A 15,642-nucleotide genomic window follows, 5' to 3' on the forward strand; every position below is an offset into this window, starting at 1 on the left:
TAGCAAAACAGTAAGGGAAATAACGTCTTATGGAAAGATCACTTCAAGCTCAGATACTTCTTCTTTACCTCAATCACGGCTTTGTGCAACCTAATTGATGCATCTTCTTTTCTGAAAGTGCTTTGACATTGTGACATCCAACATTTCAGAGTTGCTGTCACATCAAGTTTGTCAATATCCAGTACAGGATTTCCTTTCTAAGATTCAGTTGTACTTCAAATGTTTACCTGCCTCAATGAAGAGTGGGAAAGAAAGACATTATCAAAGAAAGTAGTCCCATTTCTATTGCTGCAGGAAATGAAAGCTTGCTTATCCAGGCCTACCTAAACTTTCACCTGACAATCAAAATTTGAGTTTATTTTTAATCACCAGAAAACTATAGAATAAAACCTGAGCTATCCACAGAAACAAAATCATTGATACAATAACTGGTAAAGGAGTATTTTAACAAAGGTTAGGCTGACATTTTTTCTGTAGTATATTTTCTCTCAGATTTTTTTAAAGGAAATGGTTCTCATTACTTTGTCAAGTGATATGACAGTCTGTTTTACATAGTATCTGGAGTGGTGTATCAAATCCAAGGACCATTGCAGTAGATCCCATTTTTCAGATCCCTAGAATTAATTTCAGCCCAGAGACTGAGCAGTCATGAAGACAGGAAATTTATTTCTAGGTAAGCACTGACATGCTTGAGAATAATTCAAAGAACTTCACTTTCATGTATTATCCTGTATTTGCTCTTTTGGAATCTGAGAACTTAGCTTCTGTCACTGCTAGCATGCAAGTACCCAATCAACTTCTTGAAATTGGAAAACACAGAAAAGGGAGGAGGATTACTTCCTCGAAATTTCAGCTACATCTGGATAATATAATCTGGAAATAAATAGAGTATGTTATTCATAACACTTATCAGCCTGAAACTTTTCTGTAGCTATAAACACATTTTAAGGATGTAAGAGAAAAGCACTTCTGATTTGGAGGAACAATTTATTGATGAAAGATTTTTTGGTTTTATGTGAAAAACATATTTCAAGTGGTTAAATTACCTATGTCACACTTTGCCTTTATTGAGATAAAATTGTAACTTTAATTATTTGTTAGTGACAGGAGTTTATCTGCAGTCTTGACACCACAAGTGTGTAAACTTGGACTGAATTGCAAATAAAAAGCACTTGTTAATTGTCAGATATTGAGGCTACTCTTTCTTGCTTGTAGATAGACTATAAGGGGAAGAAAATTCCCAGAATAAGCATGTTGGAATAAGGAACAGATGAAATGTTCAGTGACAAAAACATGCAATAGAAAAATATATTCTTCCAAATTAAAGACGAGGAACAATGTCTTGCACAGCGACCAGGATGGCAGAACTATTTCTTAGTGGATGGCACTGAGCAAGGGATAGAAACATTCTAGTCTGTGTTAGAGATTATTTTACTACATTGCTTTAGGCAACTTACTTAGAGAAAAATTTCCACAAACATGTATTACATAGGATTTAACACTTTGGAGGAAGTTTGCAAAATTTTGTCATAAAATTGTTGTAACGTTTCTTTTTTTTTGTTTTTAACTTGATGAAACCTGAAAGTAAAGAGGTGTTAATTTGCTTTATGTCTTTGAGGAAATGTTTAGGACATAAAAGAACATGCACAGGAGTTGGGACTGTAACTTTCCAGGGATGATAAACTCTCTAGCAACTTTGAAAGGAAAATGCAGATTTATAGACTTCCTTTCTCTAAAATGATTTTGCGCTCAAGTTGGCAAAATATCATGCAAATGAACTTAAGTCTCACCTGTAAATAAATGGAAACACATCTCACCCAATCTAAGCTGTAATTTTATATGAAAATCAGTTTATTATTAGTAGCAATGTGGAACAGAGTTAATAACTGCTTAATTCATTCAATTGAGCACCAAAAATATTTGAAAGAGAACCTGATCAAAAACTGAAGGACTTGGTAAAGCAGTAACTGCAAAAGAAAAGCTGCTTCACCAGCTCTTTATAGCAATGACATGGCTCTTCAAGGTTTCTTTTATTAATAAAGCATATATTTGATTTTATCTTTTTCATCTCAAACACTATACAATTATCAGAATCTGATTTCTGGAATATTTAAATGCAATCTTGCAATCAAATAATTAGAGTGGGAATCGTAATTTATTTTGGTTACATATGTGTTTTCTCTTGGGAAGTTTTCCTTCTTAGACAATTTCAGCAAAATGCCACAAGTTAAAAATCAGATACCTGAATTTTCATACACATTTGATTACATTTAATTAAACCTATGTCTCCACAGCATTTTTGTTTTTTACAAGGCAAACCGAACAGTCAACACATACTGGGTTTCGTGTTGAAATATTAACAGAGTAACAAAACTGGAAAGAAGGTTTGAACCAATCGATCTTAAATTGCGGAATTTATGTTGACAGGAATTTTCATAGGTAGATTAAAAAAAAGCTAACCCAACACTCTGTGCATTCCAAAACACATGCTGATGTTATTCTAAAGCTAAGTAATTTGTCTTGGCAATTATGCATAGTAGAAAAAAGATAACAAGTCATTTAATAACTGTCTTACTTTCTTATACGGTATATAAACCTCATTATTGTAATTTCTTAGTTAACTTTTTAAATTAGTCTTTTCACACTGTTGGAAAGATATGTTAAATCTCAATAAAAGGTTAGAAGGTATGCTCTTGCTTTCCCCTTGGACATTACAGAAGGCTTTCTTGTGATCAGATGAGTCTTATATAATTTCTGTCATTTTGTACTAAATCCTTTAAAAGAATTAATTTATCCTGTTACCAGTTTTGGATTGTATAAAGGAAACATATACTCAGTTAAGTGCAGAACTCCCAGTGAAATTAATGAGAATCTCATGTTTGAGGTGCCTATGAAAATTCCCTGGTACCTAAGTGTATCTTAATGACATAACCACCTTCAAATCTCTGACTGTTAAGGAATGTTGTTGTATTTCTGCACACAGGTTGGGAAAGCAGTCAAGTTTTCAGGGTAACTGACTTTAACAGGGATGTTCCTTTAAAGCCAAGTGCTTTGATTGCTGCTTTTTCTCTTTCAGTCTTTCCTGCTATCACTTCTAAAACTCATTCACATACTGACATATTTTTTAGTATAAACTACCAAACATTGGTATAAAAATTTACATACATGGTGTAAAACTTCATGTGATAGGAATAGCATTGTTGAATTTGAAACAAAGGCCTTGATTGCTAGAACAATCTGGAGTTCCAGATGTTTGTTTTACCTAGCTCTAAATACTGGGGAAGGAACAAACTGTGATCCAGTAATGCATATTTATAATTATCTGTTCCTGATTAGATGAAATAGAGCCAGAAATGATAAAATAGGCTTGTGCTTGAGCACGGTGTCTCATGAGGGCAATCCCAAACTTCTCCTTATTAACTGCATATTGTTATAGTGCATATGTCTAGAATTTTTAAGTTATATCCATTGTATTATAGCAAATATATATATGTTTAGAATAAATGCTGCAGAGACCCCTTTTACATCACAACTTCATGCAGAACTTGTGTGGTAAACACTAAATTTGGGGTTAACCATTTTTGCTGGAAGGTTTAAAGGGCTCTCTCCCAGGAAAGTTTTCTAATAGCCTAATTAAAAGTCTGAGTAGACTCTGCTGGCCTGTGCACCTGTGTAATTTTCATAAAACAGGAGCAAACAGAAAGGAAAGGAGTTGTAGGATGGTCTTCCTCCTTCTTCTTGGTTCCAGAATTCTTTTTTTTTTTTACATTTTACAGTTCAGAATCAAAGAGATGAAAATTTCAGAGGTAGAAATTAGAGTTACAAATCCTCACTTTGAAGTGCATAGGCTTCAGGTCTCTTTGCTCTCTGTTATTTTGGTTCTGTTAATATCTCTCTCCAAGAGGAAGCTGGGGGCTAGAACTGTGTGATTTGCATATACCTTGCTGATTAGGGCTCTTCTGCCCTCATAAGAAATGGGGCTTCTTGCAGGATTCTATGTGCTAAAGAGTTTCATAAATTTGCCTGACCAAACTACAAAACTTATACAGCCAGAATATTTTTGAGTTGAGTCAAGAACTGTCTTGCAAGTTGAAGTGCCCCACAGATTGAGACACAAATGTTGAGCAGGGGTTTGTGGATTTGGTCTGGGATTTATATAAAAAAATGCTGAGGAGCCTAAATCCTGACTTGGATTTAAGCGCTGATGTACACTGACACAATGGCAATGTAGTTTACACCAGTATTTTTCACTTGCTGTGAGGAGAAATGGTGGTCAGGATGTACAATTTGTATCTGAGAAATGCATTCACTTGAAAAAGAAAAAAAACTAAAATGAAAAGAACCAACCAAAAAACCTCATAAAAACTCATGAAATTCTCAAAATCTAAAGCAAGAACCTCCAAGCTGTAGAATTCATACAGTACAACTTAAACAATGTTGTCCTTGAATATTCTTAGTAAGAAACGTGGAATGAAGATTTAACACTGAAAAAAATTATGACGTTTGATTAGGAGAGGCATACTGACCTAACAAATGTGAAAATGAGATTTGGATAGTATGTATTATAGGAAATCAAGAAAGCTCTGCAAGAGGATTAATAATTACCTGATTACATCCTTCTGGATTTAATCAAAAAAGCTGAGGTGGGTATGAACCTCTATCACCCAGAATAGCTATGGCAATTGAATTACATGTGTTTCTGTTAAAAGTAGAGAAAATCTAACAAACTAGTTTCTGAGGTTCCAAAAAGCTGGCAAAAACCCACCAACCAGCAGCACCTCCCCCCCAAAAAATATTGAAATCTTTTGGGATTTTTTTTGCCATTAGAAGATTCAGTAGTAATATAGTGGAATATAAATATGATAGAGTCAATTAACATTTAAAGAGACGTACATGTACCTAGATGTAGAGTACATGTTCCATATGCTATTTCTCAGACACTGAACATTCAGACACTGACACTTTTTAATTCATTCAATATTGTGGTGTGTATTAGTCAATCAAATGAATACCACTGCTCATGCCCCTAAACCATTACAACGCCAGCAAAAAAACTGGATGTTTAAAATTACTGACATATCTGATCCTTCAAACTAGGAGCTTTGCTTGAAAGAGACCCCTCCATTATAAATCATGGCTTGTTTCTTTGTGCACTCACTACAGATTGGTTTTCAGTGTGCTGTCTGCTTTGTTTTGCTATTTTCAAAGTAGATTATGCTTTTATAGCCATTAAGACCATAGCTGGCTCGTAGCTAACTATTTAATTGAAACAGTTATTAGCAATTAATGTGCTCATTTGAATTTTAACATCATCTCATCTCAAATTTAGCTCTAAAGTTTTAAGTGAATTTGAAATGATGGAACATTGAGTTTGGTAATTTCAAGGTTATAACTCATTCCAGCCATTTTTAATGCAACTGTAATACTAGAAATTCTGATCACAAGTCTATTATGATAAGAAAGCAAAGAGATCTCCTTAAAAATACTAGAGTATTTTTCAAGATAAAAAAACATGTTTAATTTTTTTGTCTAGTTTTGGAATTTTTTTGTTCTTGCATTAATAGGCTCAGAAACAGTTTCATGGTTAATTCTATAATCAGAAGAGTTCACACTAAAATAAAGTGTTAAAAATAAGGAAATTTATATAGTTGTTAAGAAAAATCCAGATGGGATGCTAAAAAAAAGAACAAACAGAATAGAACAAACAGAATGGATGCCGGATTTCTACTTCCCTATTTGCTTAATATTCCACATAAATAGCTCTGCTTGAGTTAATTTCTCTGGCATTAAGAGTAATTTTTGAATTGCAGTTTTTCAATAGAAATTTTACTGTGTTGTGGTTTAGGCTCTGACGCCCCTCATTCACAGAATCATGAAATGGCTTGGGTTAAAAGGAGGCCTTAAAAGTCATCTAGTCCAAACCTTGCCATGGGTACAGACACCTCCAGCTGGGCCAGCGTGCTCAGAGCCCACCCAGCCTGGCCTTGAACACCTCCGGGCATCCACAACTTCTCTGGGCACACAATTCCAGCTTCATGAAGATTTTATTACCTAAAGATGTAGATGAGTCAATTATACAGGTGCTTTTGAAAAACTGAATACATTTATCAGCTTCAAAAATGTGTCCATATTTACTGTGTGAAAAATGATTGCCACTGAAGGTGTTTTGCATTGAGTTGCCATGATTATGGTCTGTGGAGACTAGCAGGCAACAACGCATCTTAACTATGGAGCCCTCACAAGGAAACATAATTAAAAAGGTAATTTGTCCCTTTGCATGAAATGAGTTTAAACATGAATGCTTCAGTAAACAAATCTACCTATATAATTAAAGTAACATACAAAATCTATTTTAAGCTCAGAGAAGGAGAAATAGAATATAAGGTCAGCTCAGTATTCCATCCTACTATCATTCTCACTGCCAATTAGACACAGGTGTGTGCTACATAAGTAAGGAAAACTATGAGTGTGATGGATGTGATTATTATTCATCTCAAACAGCCTTTTTCTTTTTTCCTCCCTGTTCTAATTAGATAGTTTCCAGCTGTTCAACATGTGCTGCTGAGATATGCCATTGGAAAATCACATCAAAACCACAACACAACCATTCTGAATGCAACATTCTCTTAAAATAGTGTTGGAGATGTTATGGTAAACATTTAAACAGACTTAGACAAAAAAAAAATCAATACTGCAATAAAAGCAGTGAAGAGAAAAATGCATTTCAACTTAATAATGTAAAAACAGAATAGAAGTCAGATGTACAGTGAGAGGAGAATGCAAGGTCTCTTGGAAAAAGTAGATGACTTTAAGGGAATGAAAATTACTCAGGTATAATTCTATAATGGTAAAAAAATTTAATCGTCATTAGCATTAGCTGCATCTTTCCATTCCACCTAGATGAACCTAACAATCCCAGAAATGGGCTACAGCCTTAAAGAAGTCAAACTGGAAAAATGGTAGTGAAATGCAGCTTTGCAAATTTAGGCTTGTCTGGTTCACACTCTGATGTGATTCCAAGTGGTGTGATGGACAAATATTGCTACCAGCTCTCTAGGGCAGTTGATGAAACCAGAAATCACAGGCAACCAAAGTGGGCTACAGAAATGCACCTACCCACAGAGCCATAACTTGATTGTTAGTCTATTTAAGAACAGAGAATTGTTGAACAAGGAGTGTATGATTTGGAGGGTTTCTTCCTCCTCATGCTTGGGTGCAGCTCTGTTTTTACATTTATGCATCTGCTAACACAGTTCATTTACCTGGAGTTTTTTTCATTGGTCAGTAATTGTGCCTGAGTCTGATAATCTGTGGGATGTTTCATTTTTGGGGTATAAATACCCTTTTTATCTGTTACCCTGAAAGTACTTTTTTCCCCTGCTACCAATGTTGCAACCCTCCAGGAAGAGGAGGAGGCTTTTAAAATTTTGTGATCACAGGATCTCTGTGATTATCCTGTGCCTGTACTGATGGGGTTTTCTGTTAAGCTCCCATTTTATTTTCTTCACTGGTCTAGCTGTAATGTCCTGATAATGTAAAAAATCATTTTATTAGCACAGCCTGTTTGCAAATATTTCACATGTATTTCTGTCCTAGAGTCATTGATTGAGTAATTGACTCTACAAAGAGAGCCTCTATGATCGATATGAGATCGATCGATCTGTCTATCAATCTGTCTATCTATCCATCTATCTGCACACATATATATGTAATGTTTTTAGGACTACTTGTTAAAAAATTCGTTTTGCAACAAGAATAATAAATTGCTTTCGTTGTTTCATTTGCCTTAAAAATCTGGGAAAGGCATCGTGCATAGTATGCCAATCTGTGGCAATTTTATTTATCTGTCCTTGAACTTCTAATTTCATTTCTGCATTTAAACACACAAGACAGTTTGAAGAATTATTTTTGGAGGCCCATGGGGAGAAAAATGAGTAAGTAGGTAACATCATGAGCTTCATTGTCACTCTCAGACTGTGTGTCTGTGCTGTGTGCTGGCACCTGAGGTGTGTGCATGTGGGGCTTTCAGGTAGGATGGCAGGAGAGCCAGCAGCAGCAGCCAAGGGGCTATAAAAACTCTCAAACTCTCTTCTGGAGGGCATGGATGTGCCTGCAGAGGCTGCCTGGAGCCAGAGTTAACACTGAGTAGCTAACTGCTGGAGCAGTCCCTGGTGAGCTCAGAAGCTCCTAATTAGTGCTAGAGGCACCTGCTGCTGCCCCTCCTCATTACCTTCACCCAATCAAGAAAGCAAGTTTCTTCTCCCAGGGCACAATATGCCCCTCTTTTTATAAATCCCTGATGTTTTTGCAAATGATCAACAGGATTTTAACACTGCGCTCCTTGAGCTTCTTAGAGCTGTACGACTTGTGAGTACCAAGGCACATATTGCCGTTTTGCTGAGCACCAGTAAATACATATAGAGTTGCAACTTGGAAAGTCATCTGTAAGTGCTGAGGTTTCATTTATTAAGGAATAAAATCCTCAGAATTTCAGCTGCACAGTTTGAGAAACTGATACAAGCTTTCCAGTACTTTTTGCTTTCTGTAGTTAGACAAAGACAGTTTAAAGGCTTAAAGATATGTTGCTAAGGAAGATGTGCAGGAAAATGTAAAGTATACAGTTTGAGAATTCAAAGAAAGGTAAAGAAAAACGTCAAAAAAGTATTGCTACTGTTGGAAGAAGTTTTCACCATTTTGGAGTAACTTGTGATTAAATATTTTTGGCTTTTTAACACTGTTTTCTTTGCTAATTACTAAAGCTATTTTTGTGATTTGCTAACAAAGTTCTTTTTTCCTGTTTACTGTAGATGAGTATGAAAATTAAGTTCTAGGTTTTAAAATTTTTCTTGCTTCTTGTATTGTTTGGGTTTTTTTTCTGATAATAAGCTGCCTCTTGCTTTAAACACTTGATTTGTTATAAACTATAACTGTTAATTTTGTATTTTATGTTCTTAAGAGATTATTCACTAGGAGTATAATACGCCAATCAAAATGCTATTACCTTTGAAAAAATTAATTACAATCCAAACTCAAGGCAGAAAAAAAATGCAAGAGAAGGCTTCAGATGACAAAAAAAAAAAAAAGCCTTTTATGATTTCCAAGGTTTCTAGGTTTCTCAGGTTTCTGCTGAGGTAAAGGGGTGGGTCATGACTAGTTGTTGGGAGGAATTATTACTCTTTCTACTATGTATCTGAATTTCCGCATGTTTAGCAGATGACAGCAAGAAATAGAGATCATTTAGGGTGAGGTTTTCAGCTATTTCTATGCCCCAGCCTAATGCATGTATGTTCAAATTGGACAATAGTGAGTTTGGTACGTTTCCCTATCCTCATGACTATAGGTTCATGTCTTCCAACTTAAGCTTTTCTAAAGGTCTGATCATAATATTATTTTTTTCATTTTCTGTGAGCACATGCTCATCTATCCTCTCAGCTTTCCTGTTTCATTCTGTCTTAAGAACTAAGTTAGATCCTAGAAAAGCTTGAAAATAAAAAAAAAAAATCCAAATGAATGTTAGCTTAAAAATATTCATGTCAGACTTGGTGATTGCAGATATGAAGATATGAATGCTCTAACATTCTAGGGAATCTCATACCATACCCACACATTTGGTGAGTTCTTTCAAAAGCCCACATTCTTGGTGACAGTATTTTAGTTAAGCACAGCTCATTTCCTCTAATGACAGTTGTTTTGGCTTTGAAACAAAGCAGGCTGTGGAAAAGCTGTGGCAGAAATTTGGAACATTTAGGCAAAATTGTGACTGCTGTTTTTTATTTGAATTAATTTTTCATCTAAAGATGGTCTATGCATCCATACACTGCAATTTTTAAAATTGCTTTCTATATCTTCAGTGATAGCAAGAATGAACAGTCAGAAATCAAAAAAACCCCATGGTGACAGGAGGGGCAAATATGATCAGTTGTGGTGTTTTTAAAGTAAAAATAAAGGATTTAGTTCTACTAACATCATTAATATGGGATAGGCTTAAGACTCTCATGCCATCCTACCACTCCTTCCAAAACAGGGAATATCAAGTGAGATTTTTGTAGCAGCTCAGATTTGGGTTAATTTCTTGTATAAAAACTGTTGCTTTTATTTATTTGTATAGAGCCATAAAGCAGCTAAGAGTTTCAGAAATAGAGTTGAGCATCTCTGCTTACACAGCCTTGAATGCAAGTAACAGGCATTTGTAACTGAGGTGATAAAATGCAGCATACTCTGGTATATTTTATGAATTTTTTAGGATAAATTGTTCAGTTCAGAACTTATGATTCCACTGGCATGTTGGAAGAGAACATTCAGGGCTGGAGGAGTGGGTATGTTAAATAAAATTCTAATCTGCCCCATGCAAAAGATTGTGGGGGGGTGGAACCCCCTTAATTTTATTTATCTCTTCTTACAAATAAAATTTATGCTGGTTAACATAATGCATGGAGGTGCTGGAAAAAAAGCATGAAGGTTTCTTGATCCTGCTTCAGTGGACAAAAAGGATTAGCTTGGGTGTGTAAACCCAAGGCAATCTGTACGAGGTGCTGAGGTGCTGCTTCCACACACAAGGTGTGTTAGTGTTCCATGTTGCAGACTCTGTACCCGTGCCCTGTGTGTGGGTGCCTGCTGGGAACAGGTGCGTGGTCATGCTGCACTTTGGAATTGGGGGCATGGACCTTTGCTGCACCAACAGATCTGGCCCTATTCCTCTGAGAAAGATGTTGTCTCTGGACAGAGATCATGAACTGCCCTTTTTTAATCTAACACAATATTTGGCTAGTCCTTGTCCTGGAAATGAAATGACATTTCCACCATGACCACCAGGTTTTGTGTTTATGGAGGAATCACAGACTATTTTCAAACGAGAATAACTATGTGGGGCCTGACCAAAATTTTTGCTGAATCACGTCCTTGTCTTAGACACTGGTGGGCAGCTTGTGTCTGGGAAGAAGCACCCATTCTGAATGTGATGTGGTGCTTCAATAAAATGCTCCCCACACTACAGCATTCAAGGTTAATGGAAAGCCTAGGGAAAGATAAATCTTTGTAAAATTTCACACCAAGACGAAGTAGGCCTCCTGAAAGAATGTAAGTTGGAGAGTAGTTGTCTATTAACAGCAGTAGTTTTGGTTAAACCATGGCTCAGCACAAGATATGTGTATTGCTAAAAAGTGGATTGTAAAGTACCAGTTCTCTTCTATGGAAGTTAAATTTTTCTCTCTTATGTCTCAGTGATAGTGAGAATCTTGCAGTTTTTTTGGTTTATTTCAGCATCTCTAGGCTTCACATTTAGAAAGAAAGAATAGTAGGTTATTCACCATCTCAATAGGTTGCAATCATACCACACAACATATAGGGAAAATATGAGCAAGGTCCCCTCTTTGTTCATTAGTTTTCCTTGTGATTTTGTCCATTCCTTATTTGCCTTGAATTGTACCTCTGGGAGACTGGGGGTATGTGGTTTTCAGTTAGTTTTCTCTCAAATGCAATTTGGCCATATGGGAGAGCTTGTCTAGGGGAAGCACTTGTGCAGGAGTACAGTACTCCCACAGGGCTTACCGAGGGGATCAGAAGTGCTGTAATTCTGTTTCAAAACTGTTTCTTATCTTCTCAGAGTTTATATTTATTGAGGGCCAAGAAGGAATAAATCCTGCTAATGCTTTAATAGGCCTGTCATGGTTTAAGCCCAGCTGGAGATGAAACACCACACAGCCACTCACTCAGCCCCTGTTTCCCCACACTCCAGTCCAGTGGAATGGGGAGGAGTAAAACTTGTAGGTTGAGATAAGAACAATTTAATAACTGAAAATAAAGTAAAAATACGGTGATAATGGTAAATTATAATAATAATTACGATGATAAGGAAAAACCCCAACGAGTGCTGCACAATGTAATTGCCCACCACTGAACCTAAGACACCCCCCCTTCTGGGTAATTCCCCAGGTTTATATACCAGGCATGGTGTGCTGTGGTGTGAAGTGTCACTTTGGTCACTTTGGGTTACCTCTCCCAGCTATGCTCCCTCTCAGCTTTTATTTTTGTGTACCCCATCACTGACAGAGCCTGAGACAAAGAAAAAAGTATTTGACTTGAATGGACTTCACAAAACCCTGAAACGTCAGTATATAATCAACACCATTCTCATTCTGAATCCAAAACACAGAACTGTAACAGCTACTGAGAAAAAAATTAACTCTATCCTGGCTGAAATCAGGACAAGGCCTATCATAGAAACAAATTCTAATCCTATTAGAACTACTCTTATGTTTTTCTGGCTACTTCCATCACCTTTAGGATGTTAGTCGTTGTATGCAATACAAGTTGTTAGACAGAAAAAGATATATTTACTGTTTTCACTCTGCTTAGTTTGTTTCTAAAGCCGAAGGCCAAGAGTTTGTATCCTTCCTATTCTGTTCCCAATACATGTTTGGTTTTGGGGCTTTTTTTAATCACTTATGGGATAATTTACTTTACAATGATTAATACCCATAATTCTAAATGGCCCTCTCTAGTTCATCTGTACCACCTGCTGTTAGTATCTTTTTACATGCTTGTTTTTTCCTGTGTACTCTTCATTACTTTTCCACATCCAACCCATTTTCCATTGAAAAGTACAAACCTTGTTCATTGCATTGCTTCCATGAGCATGTTTTTAAAGTTGTTTTTTTTTAAGGTCTGGGAATATACTTAGGCATATTTTTTCTTATGTATCTGAAGATAGTTCAACCTTTAAGGATTTTCTATGAATTCTTACAAGCTTTTATTCATTATCTAGAAAGAAGTTCATTAAAGTAATGATATGATAAATGTTGTTGAACTTCTCTGCAGAATTCCTGGCAGTTTCATTAAAAATGAATAATTTAATGGTCTTTTAATTAAACTTTCATGCACTGTTCATGAGCATGATAATCCTAATATGTAACTCTAATTAACACAAAATAGAGTAATATTTGTTGCAATGAAGAAGCTAATTTTTTTTAATACAGACTCTCTTCAGTTTAAATGTCAAAATACTGTAGTGTTGAGACTAGCAAGAAGCAAGCTTGTCATCTGTTAAACTACCCCATTCCTTATTATGAATATCTTTCACAAATATCTTAGAATTACTTTTCTTTTTCTCATTGTTTTGGTGAACAACATCTTCTTCACTGTCTTGCAAACAGTTGAATCTAACAAATAATTCCTATCACATTATTATTTTTATGGCGTTCTTATAAGGACTTAGAAAAATGGTGTATGCAGGTTGTTTATATATAACACAATATTTGTCATTGCTAACACCTAACTCAAGCTAGCAGTTATCTGTATCTCGAAGACTAAAATTGGCTGATTTCTCCATGGCCTAATTACATGAACATTTTAAGAGGTTATTATTTTTGGGCACCCAATATAAAGTAAAGGAAGAAGGAGTTGTCATATGTCTAGCTGCGTATTAAATTTTCCAAACAACTGTTTGAAGTTGCTTCCACAGGATTTCTCATTAGCCAAGCTGTCTTATTTTTTTATAATTTTTACAAGGGCATATATGTCACAGGAGTTGAACTGTATGCTTCTACATGCCTTGCTTCTAACAGCATAGTTGAGGTGAAGGGCTGAGAACAATCTCCATGCCAGAACTTTAAAACAGATTCACAAGGAGATTAAATTGCAGAATTGTGTATAAAATTTTGCCCCCTCTGTGCATTCATATTTTATGGAGTCTTGGCTACTGGGTAATGACACATATTTGTTTTGGTTGTGTGTCCTAGCTAGTAGATGTGATGCTGTATGGGAATTCTTGTCCCAAATGCAAAGCAACAAAATAACATTTTTAAACGCTTGCATGTTTTTCATAATTGAATTTTATTATTTTGCTTTTTTTTTCCTGTCCCTCAAGGTTTGTTCATGATCAGGCACTGAAACCAGCAACCTGTGCCTTACTAAGGCTGCCAGTGCAGTTTGACTGGGGAAAAACAAAGTGAAAAAGATCTGCATTTTATTTTTTTTTCCTCCTGTGCACCTTGCATTATTTCAAGGACGGATTTGCTGAGTAGGCTACTCAATGACTCTTCAGTCATATCCTCATTTTGCCCATGATGCGTTATAGCCAGAATTGTGGAATCACCTGACACACTGAGATCTGTTTTGCCTCTGTCAGCCTAACAGTCTATGAAACTTGAGTCATTGGTCTGAGCACAGAGGATATACTGCCATACACCATTCAGATAACTAGCTGCATATGTATTCTTATCAGAACCTCAGTTCATCAGTGATTTTTGTCTTATTTTTAATGTGTGTCTTAGCTATATTTGTTCCTGATTAATACATAAATTGCAGATAGAGTGTAATTGTGTACTCTCTGAATAAATCAAAGAAATGTTTGGTGAAATAAAATCTAAAGATCTGGCCAATAGTTGCATTGTTTTATGCACTTGCTATATAAAACAATATTCGCACACTCATAATAAAGATGAAAAAGAAAATGCTATTTAAATTTCAAATTTTCCTTTGCCTGAGGATTGCCATTGTTACCTTGGCAATAAAACCTTGATGTAAAGAAGCATGTGCTCTATCACCTCAGTAACTGGAATAAGTAAGAACAGACCTTTGTGATTTTGCCTAGAAGGGCATGAAAACTGTCCTGTGCTGTTTGCTCTTGGACTGTAGCCTACCCTGCAACACTGCTATGGGGCTGTGTGACATTTCAATGCCCTAAGCATGCATCTGCTGCATGCTGCTACTATGGATTTTATATCTCTTTCCCAACCCCAAGAATAGAATTTAATTAATTATTTAATGTTCATTTGAGATGGGGAGAGGAGATGTGTAGTAGTCCAAAGTATATCGTTAATAACTGCTGTAACAATGTAGAGAAAAAAAATTAAAGTTTCACTTTTATGAAACCTTGGATCATAGAATTTGAGAATGGGTCAGTCTGGAAGAGACCACAGTTGGTCATCTGGTCCAACCTCCCTGCTCGAGCAGGGCTGTCCTAGAACACATTGCACAAGATTCTGGGTAACTTTTTCGGAGACAGGAATGTCACTGCAATGTGGGATTGTAGAGATGAACCCATACTTAAACAGATATTGTTACTAGTTTGGAAAAAGAATTTCCTAGTATTTTGAGAAATCATTCTATTTGCAGCACTGCAACCTGCAAAATATATTGATAAATGTAAAAGGACTACACTTAGTGGGGTTATAGAGGATAATACTTTTAGGATATCCTGATACGTGCTTATGAAATTATAGTGACTATATTTAGATTTTTCCTATTTTGCTTGGTTTGAATCTCTGCTGAAACTGTTGAAGCCGCATAAAAATACTTTTTACCATGATTAAGTCACCAACCCTTCTGATTCTACCAAAACTAATATTTGAGTAATGCAAGTGATTAATATTAATGATGTGTAGTCAGAATGGGCTGCATTGTTGGATTTATTGAATATCATCTATATTTGATTACCGTGACCTTTTAGCTGTCTGAAGTGCAGAGGACTGGTCAGATTTTGCATTCCTTTCAGGGTGTGCACCCTCTTGGTACCCTTTTCACTCTTCCTCTTTTGAGCAAATTCACATAATTGAGAAAAGGATATCAACAGAGATAGTCTGCTTCAGCAACAGTATTTCAATCACAGGCTGGCATAATAGCAATTTCAAAAGTTAATCAGCT

This window comes from Melospiza melodia, chromosome 5 (assembly GCF_035770615.1).
Source record: "Melospiza melodia melodia isolate bMelMel2 chromosome 5, bMelMel2.pri, whole genome shotgun sequence".
Lineage (NCBI taxonomy): Eukaryota > Metazoa > Chordata > Aves > Passeriformes > Passerellidae > Melospiza > Melospiza melodia.